The sequence below is a fragment of the Neopsephotus bourkii genome, unplaced genomic scaffold (assembly GCF_033783945.1).
Source record: "Neopsephotus bourkii isolate Nb327-2 ecotype Australia unplaced genomic scaffold, CSIRO-AGI_Nbou_v1 NB_372, whole genome shotgun sequence".
Classification (NCBI taxonomy): Eukaryota; Metazoa; Chordata; class Aves; order Psittaciformes; family Psittacidae; genus Neopsephotus; species Neopsephotus bourkii.
Genome location: NW_026900878.1, coordinates 1,095,884 through 1,113,861, shown reverse-complemented (window position 1 = coordinate 1,113,861; position 17,978 = coordinate 1,095,884). Strand labels below are relative to the sequence as shown.

The following is a 17,978-nucleotide window of genomic DNA, read 5'->3' as shown; positions in this document are numbered from 1 at the left end:
AGATGGCATCTACATAAGCACCAGAGGGTTTGACCAATAACAAAGGGGAAATTGTCTTGGCTGTGCCCCCATCATTGCTAGCTATATTCTTCATAACAACACTATACTTTTCCAAGAGTCCCATTTCAGAATGGGTCTCTTATTGAATTCCAGTGTTACGAGGAGCCAAAGCTGCAAGAGAGCCCAAGAGACTGTAAAACTACAGCTTCTAACTGTTGATTTCTCTTCCAGTTAAAGAAACCATATAGTAGAATGGAGGACTGGTGACAAAACTCTGTAAACCACCCTCTGCTTCCAACAGAGGCCAATACCTCTGACATATTTAAAGACTCTGTGCAAAGGAAATAAGTCAACAGAATATATTTGATTTAAGCTATAGACTCCCTCAGGATATCAGAACAGACCCTCTGTCTGCTGAGGGAGCTGTTTGACTAATGCCAGCTCTTGTGAGATGCTCTCCAACCTTTAAATGTGTCAGGAATGCTCAGAAGACATACTATTCTGATTAGTAGCTTTGAAATCACAACTGAAGCTTGACATAAACACCATCATCCACAGCATGTGTCTCTGATTTCAACTGAAAGTCTCAGTCACAGCTGGCCACATGCCACAAAGGGGAAGGGAATGATTTCCTAGGAACTCCTCCTTCAAGACATGGCACATCTTGTCTTGAATAGATGACAGCTGATGAAGGTTTTCCAAGAAAAACCTGCAGGTTTACTGTCAAATCTTTGTAGAACAGTATCACAGAGACCTCCAGAGCAGAGAAGACCTTCAGTCCTCAAATAAAGAGCATGATTTCTTATACAAATTTCCTTTTAGAGAGTATGTTTCACAAGTTGTTTGTCAATGCCTGTGATAATCCAGGCAGCTAATTTACCCCAAGCTTCCCAATAACTGAAGCCATATGTTTTGCTTTGATACAGATTCTATCAAAATAAAAGATTTGGCAGGAAACATAACTGTAGCCAGTATTTACTGTTCATTAGAGAACAGCAAAAAGTTAGAGGTTTTAGTATGTGTATTCACTTTGGGATGATCTGCTAGAGAAGTAAGTACTGGTGGGCTCCATATAGCTCATGTTATTATTCCTGGCACAAAACCTCCAGGACATAAAACACCTTCGTGCTTCCCTGATGCACGTGCCTTAGAAGCACATGTTCTCATACTTCCTCCTTCCCCTCTTCCTCTTGTGCCTTTATCACCTTTAGCTCTCAAATAAGACATCTTTTTCATTCCTATCCCACTCAAATAACTTCTCCACTTCTTTCCTGTTCTGTAAACCCTTCTGCTGTCACTACCAAGGTCTTCTGTTCTTCTCTCAGATTTCAAGATAGACTATATAGACTTCCTCTTATTCCTGTATTTCAAACCTCTGCAATCTCAGTGCCATTTGCAGTATCCAGTCACCTTAGTAAGACTCAGTGGTTTATGCCCAGCTTTTTTTTTTTGCAGTCATCATAAAAGCTGAATTTTAGGAGATGATAGACTAACAGCTCAACAGAAAATCATGTTCTATTCCTCAATGTCAATGCATCACAGCAAGCTCTCCTTGCATGCTGGGGTGCCAAATCATCATCCTCAGAGTACTGTTACCTGTAAGCACATTAGGAATGCGCAACTTTGAGAGGGGTAGAGGATGGAGGTTCATTAAAAGCTTCTGTGATGCCCAGAACAGAAGTAACAATCATCAAGCTTTGTTTTGTAGCCATCCCTTCAGTCTCCCTATAATGGCAATGCAAAATTCAGTTGCCACCAGTAAAGCCACAAAAATTCTTGCCTTAAAGCCACATAATAATGCAAATTCTCAGCTGACTCATGAACTGCATCAATCACACTCACTGCAAAGTGTACATCAGCCACTACTGTCTTGGTGGACCTGGCCTGACTGTGAAGTTTGTGATCAGATAAGATCAGCTGAGCAGCCTGTGATGTCATCTGTGCTGGGAATATTCATCCCAACAAATCATCCCTGTGGTATCACACCTTTCTCTAGATCTCTATAAATATTTCTCCCTGAAATTTTCTATTTGCTATATGGATGCAAGTCCATGTGCATCCACAGCTGGGGTAACTAAGACCTTAACTCCCATCACCTGTTTGCATTCTCATCCTGAAGAATGCAAGGCTTTCCTTCAAATGCCTCCTACACTGTTGCACACAACATAGGTGTAATTATCTTAAAATACAACTCAGGCTTAACCATTACCACTGCTAATTGGTGGTTAAGACAAAGCCTTGTTCTGTTGACCAAGGCATCCTTTTCTCCATGCTTTGCAGGCTCGTTTCTGCAGTCTGGATTGTGCTCATCAGTGGGCTAGCATAGCAGCTCATATCAAGCAGGCCAAAGTCCACAGTGCCACGTTTTGGTAACAGAAAGGTATTGCTGAAAATAATTGGTCCTGGCAGTACTCAATTGGTTTCCAAAACCAGTCCATTAGTTCCAAGGCTCACTGAGTGTTTGGTTGCTCTGTAAACCAGCCACATGCCCAGCTATTGTGCCCAATTAATCTGGAATGAGTTTGATTTAACAAAGTATATTTACAACAAGCTGCTTCTGATAAAAAAAAATTGGGTTTTTTGTCCCAATTACACCTTTTTTCCTTTTTTCCCTTTTTCCCCTTTCTTTCATCAGCTGTGTGGCTGCCAGTGCCCACAGGTATTCCTTAGCGATGTGGCAGGAGACAACAGAACAACTGGCTTCTTGACAAGGGAGAGGTGGCCTGCCAACTGCTACCCATTGACTGGAGTGTGTTCTTGGCTCTGGGAGGCAAGCACTGCTGCAGTATGCTCTCCCTGGAGAAATCCCTCCTCAGGAATCATGACTACTGGTGAAACGTTCCCAGATCTCACTGCACTTCTGAAGCATGGAAGTTGAATATCAGGGGAACCAGTTAAAAATATGCATTTAAATTGCGGAAAGTAATAATGATGTGCTTCCTCCCAACACTATTTTTGCCATTTTTTGAGTTGTTTTTCTCTGCATTAAACCCTCATCACCAGTAACCACACAGACAAGGGAAAGCCATGCTTCAGATGAATGTTGTCTTCTGTCTGGGTTTAAGACATACTCTCTTTGGAGGACTAAAGATTCCTCATTCAAACAAATTTGCAGACATGCAGAAATGTAACCATTTTACTGTTGCTTTGCTGGACATGGACACTTCCTTCCCATGAGTTCAGTCTTTAAAACCTATAAACCAGTTCTGTTAACATTACAAATTAACACAAACCCATGATGTGCAGCAAGACGCATAATCTCTAACTTGGAAAGCAGAATTTATATTATTAGAGCTGTCTGATTTAGTCTAGTGACCACAGTCACGAGACTGCATATGACAGCCTGATGTAACTCCAGGCTCACTTCACTAAAAGCAGACAAATCAGGCTAGTTACTAACCTAACCCTTTCTCTGAAAGCAGCTTATGGTTACAATGATCCCTAATAGCCTCCAATATTGGAAAAAAACAGAATTTACCTACACAGATGGGGTTGGAGAGCACCTGAACACAAATACTGGGAAGCATTTCTGCATCCCAAGTATGCTATGTTTCAGCAGCAGGGATGCTCAGGTTTTGCTGATAGCCTCTACGACCTTGAGAATAAAATAGAAGAAACTAGATTTAGTTCCTCACTCAGGGGGACCCTATATATTCAGTCTCTATTTTTCCCGAGCTTACTTCACTTTGCACTGTTAGATACAAGAGTGGGTCAGAAAATGTAAAAATATTACATTAACAAGAGCCTAAAAGAATTAAATGGCTTAATGTGTTACACCTCATGGGATATCAGCAACTTTTAATCAGTATGTGAAGTATGTCTTGGCACTAGCTAAGTAGTTTGGGAGGACAGAAGGTGGATTTAAATACAACTGTCCAAGTTCAGCCAGCCCAGCTTCAACTTCTGAGCTGTGTTACCAACCCTTTCCCATTCAGTGCTCAAATAATTTCACTAGATTGTCTTCTTCCAAATCCTACTTTGCTGACACTGAACAGCCCCCCGTTTTCCTTCCTGCAGACAAAGTCTGGAGCAGAGACTTTGTTTCCATCTTTTGGCTTATACCATACTCAAAGGAGACAGAGCACATACAACCTCTGGGCACCAAAGTCCCCATCTCTCTGCAGCATGGGACTGGAGCAGGCTGAGTCTGGCTTTTGCATGATTTCAAGACCGAATTTTCCTTGCGAGGGAGGGGGATGACAGTGCTGGCACAGTTATCCTCTTGGAGCATTTTACACTTTTGCAGAGCCCTCCCCAAGCTGTGCGCGATCCAGCCCTCCAGGACAGCTCACATTTCTGACCAGATTGTGCACAAGGTTCCAGCAGCCGCCTGCAAAGTAACTCCAGCAATTAAGTGTTGGTAGGGTTTTTTTTTTCACTATTTTTTTTAATCCAAAGGATATGGCCCACTGTGCCGGGTATTGCAGCCACCCTCCCTGTCAGGCCGTTTCACAGTAGTATTGTGGCGCCATGGAGAGGAGCTAATTGGATTTGTTGTCACCTCCCGAAGCTGCCAGGAGCTCACGTCTGCTCTGGTTACAGATGAAGACATCACAGTGACAGGCTTAGAGATGGCTCAGCTGGCATCCTAGGGCCACTAATAGAGCCATGTTGATTTAATGTCCGAGTGGAGAGGTGCAGACAAGCTGTTCAAGTTTTCTATTCCAAACAAAGCAGAGATCTGTTATCAGTTGTCTGTGGATCAGTAAATAAACTTCCATGTGGCTCTCACAGCACCTAACCATCTCTACAGAAGAATGACAAAGTATTTTAACATTGAGATGGTACTTTTAAATGAGAGCACTGTCTCTATGGTTTATATTGCCCTCAGGGAAATCAGCTAATTCCTTCATACATAAATTTTACTTAACTATGTAATTATGGATGAATCCTATTAGTCTTTAAATTGCTCACTAGTTAAAAGGTGTGTGTGTGTGTTTTCTATGTCTCTTTTTTGTGGAATGTACAGATCATCTGCATTTATGAAGATTAAAAGCCTATTTGGTGATTTTTTTTGTTTGTTTGTGTTTTCTGCTTCTCTTTTAAGTGAAAGCATAGTATTTATTTGAAGACTAGAGCATGGGGGTTTTGCCTTTTCTGTATAGTACTATCCACTCAGAGCACGAAACTGGGCTCAGGAAGTGTTCCCTTTATCCTTAGTGCTCTCAACATCTCTGTCAGCACTCACCCTGACCCCTGGTTGTTCTCATGTGGCATCGCTCACCTCTCCCTTGTGCTCCATTTTAAATGATCACTCATACCAGCGTGATGGGAGTGTGAGAGACAGCTCAGACAGGGCAGTGTCCTTTCATACCCATTTTCACAGCTCTGAGTCACATTTTCAAGGTCTTGGCACCCAATGCCACACTAGACTTTCTTTCAGCAGCATTCAGGTCCCACTTACACACTTCAGGCTTAGGTTTCTGAGAGCAGTGGGAGTCCTGCTTTTCCCACAGCCATGTTTTCAACCAGAGTTTTAAAGGAGCTCAGCACCTCCCATCTTAGTACCAAAATGAGATCTTCCCCTTGATGACTCAGTCAAGTGGATCACTTTGAATAATCCAATCATGCCTAAATCTACAGGCATTTACGAAACAGGTCTGCGGCTGTTAATATCTTTGGTACTTCCACTGGCTCTTTTCTCTAGGAAACCCGAAAATTCTGTCACATCCTGAACCTCTGAAAGGCATGAGCACAGTCTGGACAGCTTCCACAATGCCACCAAGGAAGTACACTGGGGCTCTGCCAGCTGCCACCACCATCATCTCCAGCCAAGGAAAGCAGAGACTCACCAATTTGTCTGATACCTTTGGATAACAGGATAAGTCAGGCCGACAGGGACCTCAGGAGGGCTCTAGCTCAATCCTGTGCTCAAAGCAAGGTCAACCTTGAGCCCAGCCCAAGTTGTTCAGACCCAGGTTGGGTCTTGAAAACTTCCAGGGTAGTGCTGTGTCTGTCACCAGCACTGAGGAGAGCCCAGTGAGAGAGCAGCCTGATCCCTGAAGAGCTCAGGTAGTCCCAGGGATATGGCCTGCTTTGCACTAACTGCAGGATGGAGCTGCCCCTCCTTGCCCCCCAGGTTAGGGGTTGTTCCCTTTTCTGTCATTTTGCATGTTTGGTGACTTGGGAAGCCCTATGGAGAAAAGCAAAGGGAGGGAAGGTGGCACCTACGGAGGAAAGATGCTTCTGATACCAAAATGGCCTTTCTTCAGTCTGTCACTTATTGACACGGGTACCCAAGATCTCATGGCACCTGAACAGGCTGAGAGCATTATTTAGGAATCTGGCCAAAGGGCAACAATTTCCTCTCTGCTCTATCAATACTCAGTGTAAGCCAGAAGCAAAGCTGAAGACCATCATTACACAACTAACGTGCAGCAAACCTGTGAACAGAAACAAATCAGGAGAGAAACAAGGACCCCTCCATTAATACCTGACTATAGCATTTCTCACCCATAGACTGCAGGATTTTGTAAGTGACACTGTTGTTATCTCCGTTTTCCAGGCAGAATAGAAAATGTGTTGTGACTTGATGGGACAAATGCTTCACCAGCCCAGCAGCAAAGTCAGGAGTCTGTGTATTGGAGCACCAGCCTTGTGCCCAAACCACTGAAACCCACTTCCTCCTCCTCAAAGAGTTATTTCCTGGCTGTCCTTACCTGAGGTGTGGTCAAGGCCTGTGTGCTCCACACAGCACCTCAAAAAAGCCTCAAAAAAGCAAACTAAACCAGAAAAAGACAGACTGACCATGCCCTCTAAGGGCTCTGCTGGGCCTCTGCTGGACCTGGGGCAGCTGACCTTAAAGGGAAGCACAACTGACAGTCCTTTGTCACTCATCACTTTCAACAGCAGTTGTTCCCAGCCATGTGTGGCCCTCCAGAGGGGCATCAAGATGTGCCTCAACCAGCAAAGCTCTGTGTTGACCTTGACGGGCCCCACTGCCCAGTAGCATGGCCAGGGGTGTAGCACCTGCAATGCTCCACACGCCCAAGGAGGACATCCCAGTCCCTGCCCAGGAGCGGCGAACGCAAGCCCACAGGCAAGGGTGGGAGTAGGAGTGTCCACATACCCCCAGTGAGGATGAAAATAAAGCTGTTCAATTTGGAGCTGCTTGGATCACGCTCCACAGAGCCCAGGAAATTACAGAGCCAGCATGTGGTGGAGGGACTGGGCTCTGAGAAGTAAACACTAGGAAGCTAAATGGTCACCAGAGGAGAGCAAGCACCTCCTGGAAGTGAGGATTTGCCTCTTTGTGGAGACAGCTGGGCAATTTCATCTCTGATAGACATGCGGAGATAATGGAGGGAGAGGCCCACTTGGAAGGCCATTTACAGCTGACCTTACAACATGGTTGTCCCCTGCATTTTGTCCTCTGGGGTGTGGATAGAGCCTCCACATAGTACAGGGAACTGAAAGAAAAGCCTTTGACAAACTGCCTGTGAGCCCAAAACAGAAGCCTTTGTGAGAACGGTCCAAGGACACAAGCCACAGTGGATTTTGGTGGCTGCCAAATCAGCTATTGTCCTTTTCTCAGGAATGCAGATTGGGATTTTCTTAGGTAATGCACAACGGGACACTAAACAGTTGAGTGATGAGGACAGGACAAGACTGGACTGAATCCTCCTCACCCACTGGTGAGCCAGTGAAAAGTCACCCTCTTCTCCAAGCTGCCCTCTCACACCTCCAAGCTGCCTTTTTCTAGTGGCGTTACAGGCTTTCTTTTTTTTTCCTTGCCAGGCAGTAGATTTTGTTCCATAACCCATCTCCATTTTTCGAGCACAGCAGGAACTGTACTTGGAGCGATGGTCCAAAGAAGGGACACCACTTCTCAACCCTTTTTTCCTACACAGTTTTATAAAGGTAATCCAGTTACCACTATCAGTAATCTCCACTGACAGTTACAGTCTGGAGAACTTGGACAGATTTCCCCTCTCTTCTCTCTAGGCTCCAGTTCTAGCTCCTTTTGATAATCTTCCCCAAAGCTGTTAGAACAAATGATTCCAGCTTCGTCTACATTCTCTCATATTAAATGAGCTAATTTGTGTGTTGTGGAGTCACTGAATAGATTAAACAAAGCCACCCAGCTGGATATACTGTGCAGTATTCCAGGTTTCTCAGGCCAACCATTTCTGGAAAATAATTCACAAGGATTTGGACTGAGACCTGGATTAACTGAATTAAGATAATTCTTCCTCCCAAGAGCCGGCTGGGATGTTTCCTTTTCTCTCCAAGTATAGGAAAAGAGAGTGTTAGAAAATGTAAGAAAACTGACTTTAGATATATTACACAGAGGGAAGGGCAACAGACAGAGAATAGCTTCTACTTGCTCCTCTCTACACCTTCTTTGGACATAGCTCTAAGAGAACAGTTAACAGCATTAACCTCAGCTAAGTGGGTAGTACACTCAACAATGCTCAGTGGATAGCAGACTTCAAATTCCCACATTTCTAACAGCCATGAGCAGTGCAAAGAAAAGCACAATCAATCTCAAGAGATGAGGTCTCCTGTTACACTAGTGTACTTGATGCAACAACCTTTTCCAGGGCTTCAGTATACTAATTCCCTTGGCTCTGTTCAACCAATCTCTGCCTTGGCAAAATGACCAGCACAGTCCCTCACTGCAGCACACTTTGTTTTCCTTTTGCTTGTTTCCACAAAGCCCCACATATATTAACAGGAGGAGTTAATATCTAGATAGTAGCTGTTTGTACGTGTGTTTTGGCACAGACTGTCCTGGCTGTGTCTGGAATTTGGTTTAATGTCAGGTAACCAGAAGCCAACATCATCAGTGAGAAGGCAGAAGACAGAACATGAGGAATAGTATCTGAACAAAAATAATTGTCTAGTCTCATTCCTTGAGCTACAGGATAGCACTTACAAATAATGCTAAAGAAGTTGAACTCAGCTCATTTTTCAGCTTCCAACCTTTCATTCTGCTAATAAAGTAGTGAAACAAAAGACCATGTGTCCTTTTTTCTCGGCTACACTGACTATTTCATGCTTTTCTAGAGGAATTTGTTTTAAAGTAGTTCAGTTGGATTTTATTTCCAGTGGTGGCTCTGCTACATAATGCTGCACTCCTGGCTCCCTCTCTCACCTAGGGCTTTATTTCTTAGGGCTGCCGAGCCTACATTCCTCTTTCTTATTACCACAAAGGACAGGCATCCTTCACCAAGACTGGAACAAATCTAAAAAAGAAGCCACTTCTTTTTTCACACAGGTAATTCAAACAAGTAGATTAAGATTTAATGACAGCAATAGACAAGTGTATTTTATGTATTTACTCCTGCAAGTTTACTCTAGAGCCAGAAGCAATAAAGAAGCTGATTCTCATCAAGAAAAGAGTGCACTTACACTTCTCCAAAATGCTTTTTTCTCAGGTTTAGCAATTAATCCTGTATTCACTTGCATAAGGTCCCAGTTGAGCCTGTAGCCACTGGCTCATCAGTAGCAAGCTGCCTCTCCAGACGAGTCATACCTATCTGCAAATAGACATAGAAGTAGTAACCAAAAGCCTGCTCTTGGTTACAGCATTAACAGTGTGCAAGAAGCAGGCTAGGGCAGCTGATCCAAATACATCACTAAGCATAAGTCTTGAATCCTGAAGTCTTGAATGACAACAACCAGTGATACAAGAATCATAGAAAATAAATAGAAGAGTCCAAAAGCAGTGGCAGAGTGCAACATTGCATTACCTGCCTCATTACATTGTCCAAGTGTAGATTGGTAGGTTTTTTTACAAGAACAGATGACATAAAAATTGTACCTTTAGTCAAGGATCCCAAACCATGGTCAGTAAACTGATGTTTAATTTTAAATGATTCACCCATCACTGAATTGAGGTTGCTAATGCCATTGAAAATCTGCAACCTGCAAATAAAGCAAATGAATATGATATATACTCATTTGACAGAAGACAAGGAATGCCTTTGCCTGGAGAAGAGAAGGCTGCATGGAGACCTCATAGCAGCCTTCCAGTATCTGAAGGGGGGCTATAGGGATGCTGGGGAGGGACTCTTCATTGGGGACTGTAGTGACAGGACAAGGGGTAACGGGTTAAAACTTAAACAGGAGAAGTTTAGATTGGATATAAGGAGGAAATTCTTTCCTGTTAGGGTGGTGAGGCACTGGAATGGGTTGCCCAGGGAGGTTGTGAATGTGCCATCCCTGGCGGTGTTCAAGGTCAGGTTGGACAGAGCCTTGGGTGATATAGTTTAGTGTGAGGTGTCCCTGCCCATGGCAAGGGTGTTGGAACTTGATCTTAAGGTTCTTTCCAACCCTAACTATTCTATGATTCTATGAATACTACATGCAGTTAGGGAAGCAGGAGAAATTGGTGGCTAGTAGGAGGACACAGCAAATGCTTCCATTCTTACAAGAATACCAGAAGATGTCAGTGTTGAAGACACTGGCTATACCTCTGCCAGAAGCCAGCCAGAGTCCCTTCTGTGATGGGGGAGAATTAGCAGCTTATGGGTGGGAAGAATGCCCTGGTTAAGCACCAAAACCAGCACATATTTTCCCTGGGGTCCTCCTGCCTGGCTACAGGGATGTGACCAGGTCACAACCTGAACCAGTGCACAGCACCAACCAATTCCAGCTCAGATTTCCTGTACTGCAAATGCTTTGGCCTGCCATTCTTGATTATACTCTTTATAGCATGGAGGAAATATGCATACATTCTTCATATTTGGAAGTATTAATTCTATAATGAGTCATCAAATAGCTTATGGGCAAAATGAAAATGTTCAAAGTCAGCTAACAAGAAAGTGTAAAAAAAAAAAATACCCCAACCCTATGCTATTCTTACTGTTACTTATTTTTAGAGACCACTTTTGAGCAAAGTTCATTCATGACATTTCATAGTCAAGACCTCTATGCCAGCATTCACACTCTCGCCTCCAAATCAAAAGGTCCTAGAGTCATCTTGCATCAGGTATCAGCTCACACCCAGCACTGACGCTGCAAAGAAAGAGAAGTGCTGTACTAACCTTCACAGGGACAATCTGAGGACATACTAAACTTCCTCCAAGCATCAGAAATACTGACTTTCTGTCTGCAGAAAGGGACACTTAACTCCAAGTCCTGGTGTTCTGAGAGCACAACGTACAGCATCTCCAACTAAATTGATTTTTTTTCTTTCCTCATTGCTTAGTGGAAAAGAACAAAGCTGGGAAAGGCAAAGGTAAGCCTGGTTTTCCCTCCCTGTTGACCAGGTGCTTACACAGGGACCAGTGAGTGAAGCCCAGCTGGTTTCCTTCCCTTGAAGCCCAGCTACTGGTGTGGCTGAGCAGCACCTGAGGCCCTTCACCTCTCAAGCTTTGTGGTAGCCAGCACAGACTTGCCCTAGGCCCTAGTGCATCCCACTCAGCCTGTGCTCTGCTGGGAGTAGCAGGACAGGTACTCACATGCCTCTGGCTGCATACAGATGTGCCTGCACAGACCTCAGCACACCTCAGTTCTCTCGCCACACTGGTGAAACTTGCAGACACTTGAAGGATATTGCAATTAAACTTTTTCCCTGTCAGAAAGGTGAAGTTCAGCTTGCTGCCTCACAACCTGTCCTCCACCCAACTATCCTGCACCCCCAGAACGGGTAGCTAACATCCACTAATGCAAGTGAAGTTGAGTTGATAGGGATGCCCTAAGGAACTGATCGTCAGCCCTGGCCAGTCTGAGATGCTGTTCTTGACATGCAGGCCTTAACTCGAAATACTTTTACCTGATACATGCTCTAAGTCTCCACTCAGACGTGACTATAGCAGTGTTATTTCAGGAATGTCAGTGCCCTGAGCCTTCTGGCAGTTATTTTGCAGACAGTGTTCTCTCAAACTTCTACTAGTATGTGTGTGTGTATATTTGTTTATATATCTAATATGTCCACTTTGTCCCAATGTTAAACAGAGAAACTTTTGAAACACAGTTCTAATGACATGGCTGTATGAGGCACAAAAATCAGACCCTGAATTCATATGCTAACATTTGTAACTACAGACATTTAGAAGCAACAACCTGCCCACCCAGTACCATACTGGATTTTTATCTCAGTAAAGACTCCCAGTAACCTCATTTACCTTGACTTTTCTTTCGCTATGTCTCTCAACCTTCCTTAGAATCCACATGTGACCTTGCATCACGAGTGCTATTCAAATCAGCCCATTTCCCTCTGTGATATTGCAGTGTCTACAGCAATCACTAGAAACATTTAAGTTGTTGCAAAACCAAAAAGAAATCCAATGCAAAAGCTGTCTTGTGCCTTTATTCTTCAGTGGGTTTCCCCTAGCTCAAGAAAGTGAGTTTTCTTTCTGTAGTACATATATTCCTGGCAAAGCTCTGTTTTCTGTGCTTTACTGAACTCCTGAGCACAGATGTCCCATTTGTGTTTCATTAGTACATCATTCTCTCTGAGGCTTTCGACCTCTGCACTAGGCAATAATTACCTGGCGCAGACCCATTCCCTCGCCAGCTGGCCTGGGAACTGCTCTGCTCAGACCAGGGCTCTCTCTGCTGTCAGCCCTTTCCAGTCAACTGGACAGCTCAATCAGCAGAAAATATCAAATATGGTTGTTGTTTAAGCTCCGCCAGCATTATTTCTGCTTGATCTGACAATGCCTCTCCAAAGAAAGATTATGCTTCCCAAGGTCTAGACATGAGGCAGAAGAGTTAAGATATCTGGCAGGGTTTGTTGAGTTTAGTAGCTCCTTTGCAAGCTGTTTGGGCTGATCATGTTCTTCCCTTACTGCAAGCAGTGTTGTAGATACCTCCATCTCAGGCCCAATGACTATTTAGTGATTTGAACAAAGTGGAACAGCTCCAAGGAGAGTGAGAGGGGGTGACTGAGAATGACTGTAGTCCTGAGATGAGGGCATTTGCCTTGGATTTAAATAGGCCGTGTGCCTCAGATTGCTCCAAATTTGTGTCCCCTCCCACATGTGCAAGCAGGGTGTCAGGAATGATTTTGCTTTTACAGATTTCAAGCGCAGTTCAGACTTGGCTTAATGCAGAAATCAAAATCTTGGAGTCACGCCTGAGCAATCTTTGCCTGCTGCACCGGAAACCACACACTGCAGTAAAGGTGCCCCTGTGCCCAAACCAGAGCATCTCGGCTTTCCTGCCATGTTTATAGCACTGCAGCCCTTGGTTTAGGTGTTCTGCTGTCTGTACTGAGGGAACTTGTAGGAGTTTAGGCTGAGGATATTTTTTTTATGTCATCATGTTTTCTGAAACAAGGTAGTGTAGATCAGAGACAGCAATAGATGAAAAGATAGGCTAGGTGAGACAGAGTCCCAGGCAAATCTGCATTCCACAGATATCTTCTCAGCATGTTTTAGAGAATAAGCGACTGAGCAGTATCTAAAGACAGAATATGTACCATGAGTGAAAAGGGGAAAAGATAAACACACACAAAAAAAACCAGTGGTGTTGACAGCTCAAAGAGTACAGTCAGGCATATCTCCAGTTCAGCTGAAGAAATAACAAGGCATGGTACTTCTTAACTTCCATGGCAGCAGCTCTGAAAGAAGAGTTTGTGGATGAGCTAAGGGGCCTTGTTTCACTCAGCAGATCCACTGCAATCCACAGAGACAAGGGAAGGTTTTGTGGACTCAAAGATAACTGCTAAAAGAAGGCAAAAAACATAGCTCATGATGATAATCCAACAGGAGAGAGGCACTGGAGATCAGTTGGTTATGTGACTGAGTACAGACCTTCTGCTCAGGGTACTGTTTTCAGTGGGTAATGCAACAGACTTTAAAAGAGATTTTGTTTCAAATAAAGGAGCAGGAACTATCATCATCTTGCTCAGAGTCCACTGTGGACTCCGATTTTTAGTATTAAAAGAAGATAGGGGCATTCTAAAGCAAAAGGTGAATCCTTTATTTACAGGAACATATGGTCATTATGTGTCTATTCTCAAAAGCAGAAAGGTAGAAATAAGCCAGAGGAACAAGAAGGTAGAGTGAGTGATGGATAATGTGATCTAGTGGGCCAAATTGAAAAATGATAGAGTGAGATTTATAATTGAAATACTGATATTGATGAGTTCAATCTATACAGGATAAGAACAACAATAATATTTAGCAATGATGCAGCACTTTTCATCTTTAGAGCTCATTAACTAATTAATCTTCACAACGCTCCCGAGAGGCAGGTAAGGATTATTATTATTAGCCCATAAAAAAGATAAATTCATGATAGAAGAAGAGGAAGGTGGAATTAAGTGTCGGAACTGACTTTGTAATGGGGAGGAGGGTGGAAAATAACTCCCTTGTTCAGTCACAGCAAGGGGCAATTCCATTATCAGAGGAAGATGGCCTGGCACAGGAAATATTCATACAGGAGATCCATTCTTTTCCCACACCAGAGTAAAAGTCACAAAAGGTGAGATGGGAACTCAGTCAGTGGAGTAAAATTCATAAAAGGAAAACAAGGTGAGTCAAAAGGCAGCAGAATGAGTTAATGCAAGCTAAGTATGGCGAAGGGCAATAAGATGCTGAAACCTAATGCCAAAGCAGTGCTTTTTTAAGCTAGAACAGAACAGAATTGGACTGTATTTGAGTAGAGAAATAATAATATGACTGTATTTGTGGACGGTGAAGAATTAGAAAAGGCCTTGTTGATACAGCTAGTGATAAAACACAGGAATTTGGCTATGCTGAACGGTAGACTGGCAGCAGGCTCAAATCACAGAAAACCCACATATTAAAATGAGATAATTCATGACATTTAATTCTCTTATTCTCTCCTTTTATGTGCAAGAGAGAACAAAATATTGAAGGGAAAAAAAATAGGAAGCAGGCATAACGGTAATCTTCCAAAGAAGGTAGGAGTTCATATGGATCAAACTATTCGAGAGTTGTTGTGACTTCTGTGTCTTGCACTGAAGGCCTTGCCTTTCACAAGTCAGTGAGTGCACAGATTCAGCTGGAAATAACAGAACTGTGCAATGCACAGAAATTTTGTCTGAGATCAGTCTAATTTTGGCAGTTTAAGAAACAAAATTGCTTGGTGAATTTGAAGAGGTTGCCTATATTATTCTCTGTACTTCCCTGCCAGTAAACGAGAGTTGCAAGTTTAACATGACTTTAACTTTACGTGTAATTACAACATTATTGGATGCCTGCAAATTAACAGTCATATTTTTTTAAAACATAGAGATTCTCAAACTTACAAGTGAGTGGTTGAAAAAAAAAAAATCCAAAAAAGCTTTTTTTTTTCTTTCACAGAGAATATTTTCTGTGCATTTCATTGACATATACAAACTATTTCTCACCACTCTTCTTCCTGTACACGGGGCTGACCTGAGAATTTGGAAGAAGGCAAACTTTTTGCTGGGGTAGATCCGACAGCAAAAGGCCTGGTTTGGACCAAAGACACATACAGCCTTTCAGCAACCTGCTGGCAAAGGCAAGCCCAGCATTTTTTTCCTTTAGATCTTAGAATTTAGCTCTTGCACTCCCGTAGCTTTTCCTGTCTTTTGTAAGGAAAAGTGAGAGAGACTGTTTTGTTTTTAAATGGCATGTGATGAACTCTCCTTCCTGCATCCCTGTATGTGAGAAGAGCCACAGCTAGGGCCTACAATTAGAGGCTTGCGTGAAAGCTGGAGTTTTTGTCACCTTAAATATGTGCTACCAAGATGCACACAGTGTTTTTTCCAAACCACATATTCTCATGACCTTATCAGAAATGCTACAAACTTTGACACATGCCTTATGCAGCAATACCACAACTTCACACTGAGTCTGGTTGTCCAGGGTGAGCAGCAGCACTCCTGCCCTAGAAATGTGCTATTTAAAAGGTTCATGAAGCACTTGCACTGCCTGGGACAGAGTTCTGCCCTTGTTTCTCTCCAAAAAGAAAAAAAATAAGAACTTTCGTACTGTTCCTTGTAAGAGTTGAACTCAGGTAATTAATCCATCTTGAGGAGCACTTCGGCACCCTCACTGCTGGGCCGATCCCAGAACTGAGCACAATTGTGGTTTTGGTCACATGCTGTACTGTGACACCTACATAGCATCTGGAGTGGGTTACTGATACAGAAAGTAGCCATGCAGAATATGCAGTTTCCACAAACCACATTTTTAAAGGGCAGGAAAGAGGCAAAATACACTATCTTATGTGCATTACATATTGCCGTCAGTGGGGTATGGTTTTGGTTTGTTTCTTCCTGTGTCAAGGACAGGAAAAAAAATCTTTCTGCCTTATTCTAGAATTACCGTTCTTCTCACTCATTATGAGAATGACTTTTGATTTAATAAGCTGTTTCCCCTCTGCAAAGAAATCGCTCTCCTAAAGAAGGAGGAGTGGGGGGAGGCATTTTCTGTGCTTTTTATTGAGTGAGCCACATGTGGGAAGATCTGAATAATCTTTGGGATGAAAAAAAAAAAAAGAAAAAAAGAAAAAAAAGAGGACATGAATTTCAGAGCATGTGCTATTGTGTTGTTCAATATGACTGATAGGAAAGGAAAAGGTTGAAGTTCAAGGCAAGAATGGATGTGTAATTTCTCTCTGCACAGTCACAAATAAAATGAGTCTCAGCTCTACAGGATTAAATTAATTAAAGATGAATCTTGTGCTTTATGCTAGTTTGATAGAACTAAGTTTGTAGTGGTTGTATCACGAACATAAGTGGATATCTCTAGTGGCTAGCTACTGTTTTCTTTATACTCATGAGTGTTTACTATGGCACACAGATGTTAACCGGTTTTATCATACAGTCATTATCATATCTTCTTCCCTTTCTCTCTACTACTCAGGTGTTGCTGCTACAGTATGATTTCATATCAATTAGGAATTCCATTTCCTTCAAGGGGCTACTGAAGGAGCAACCATCTGTAATGCAGACTGTTAAACTTCAGCTGTTCTGTGTCTTCACATGATGAGTTTCTATAAAATCCATGTCCAAAATTGCAAGCAGCATTACCTACAGAGTTGTCATACTAAAAATAAACAAACAAACAACAATAAAAGGAAAACCAAAAAACCTCACTAAAAAAAAAAAGGGGGGGGGGAAATAAATTAAAAAAAGAAAAGAAAAAAAATAAATATACACTCTACCTGGCTGTGTGTCTGGAAACTTTAGTTCTTATGACACACAATACATATTGCAAGAAAAACCTTCTAAAGGTGACTTTAAAGATAAAACGAAAAGTTGTAAATATATCAATTTTTTCATCCAGTGTAAAAGCCAAACAATAGCAAACAAGTACTGGGAAGTTTCTGTGGTGCTGTTGAAAACAAAACTATTTCATTCAGATGACAGCTTCTTATCTAAGGGACAGGGATAAGAAACACAACCAAAACAAACACCTTTCAATCTTTTTTTTTAGGGGGGGTGGGGAGAGAGCTCTTGTTTCTGTGTAATTTTATGGAAGAAAATACTATTTTTTCCCCTCACATACTGGAAATAACGGATTTGAGAACAGGAGTTCCAGTTGTACCTTCACACCATTTCGTAAGTAACATTAAGGGGATATGGCATTTGGAAGGTTAATTTTCTTATCAAAACTATACAAAATCCTAATTTTGCAGAGTAGCAATTTGGAAAAAAAAATCAGCAATGGGAAAATGTTGGTTATGCAGCACTAGACATTCAGTACTCAGGGGATCAATTATAAAAACACTCATTCAGCTATTTCTATTCAAATGAACACCTGAAGAGGAGGTCTCAATGGTTTTAAAAGTGTGTGGATATTAGTGGATAAATGTTAGTCCAATAAAAGAGATCATCATCTGCTATTTGTGTGCATTTAAGTTGACACTAAAAAGATCTTTGTGGAATATTGCTGCTTCTTTTTCTTTTTGTGTGTGTGCATCTTTTATCTCATATTCCCTTAACACTTTGTGAACTGAAGAAAGTAGACCAAATGAGCTGTTCTTTAAGATTAAAGGGGCAGCATTTAGTTGAACACACCTGAATGTGGAAGAAGTCTATTTTCTTCACACTTATGAATATGTAATGATGTGCTTGGAGGCACAGT

At 42.4% G+C, this 17,978-nt stretch overlaps 1 long non-coding RNA gene across 1 annotated transcript; it reads left to right on the top strand.

Moving 5' to 3' along the window:
• Window positions 1–262: 262 nt before the first annotated feature.
• Window positions 263–8,536, top strand: LOC133209941 (uncharacterized). Its single transcript, XR_009724810.1, has 3 exons — window positions 263–2,171; window positions 2,636–2,893; window positions 6,506–8,536. It is a non-coding gene; the product is annotated as an uncharacterized LOC133209941 (long non-coding RNA).
• The last annotated feature ends 9,442 nt before the right edge of the window (window positions 8,537–17,978 follow it).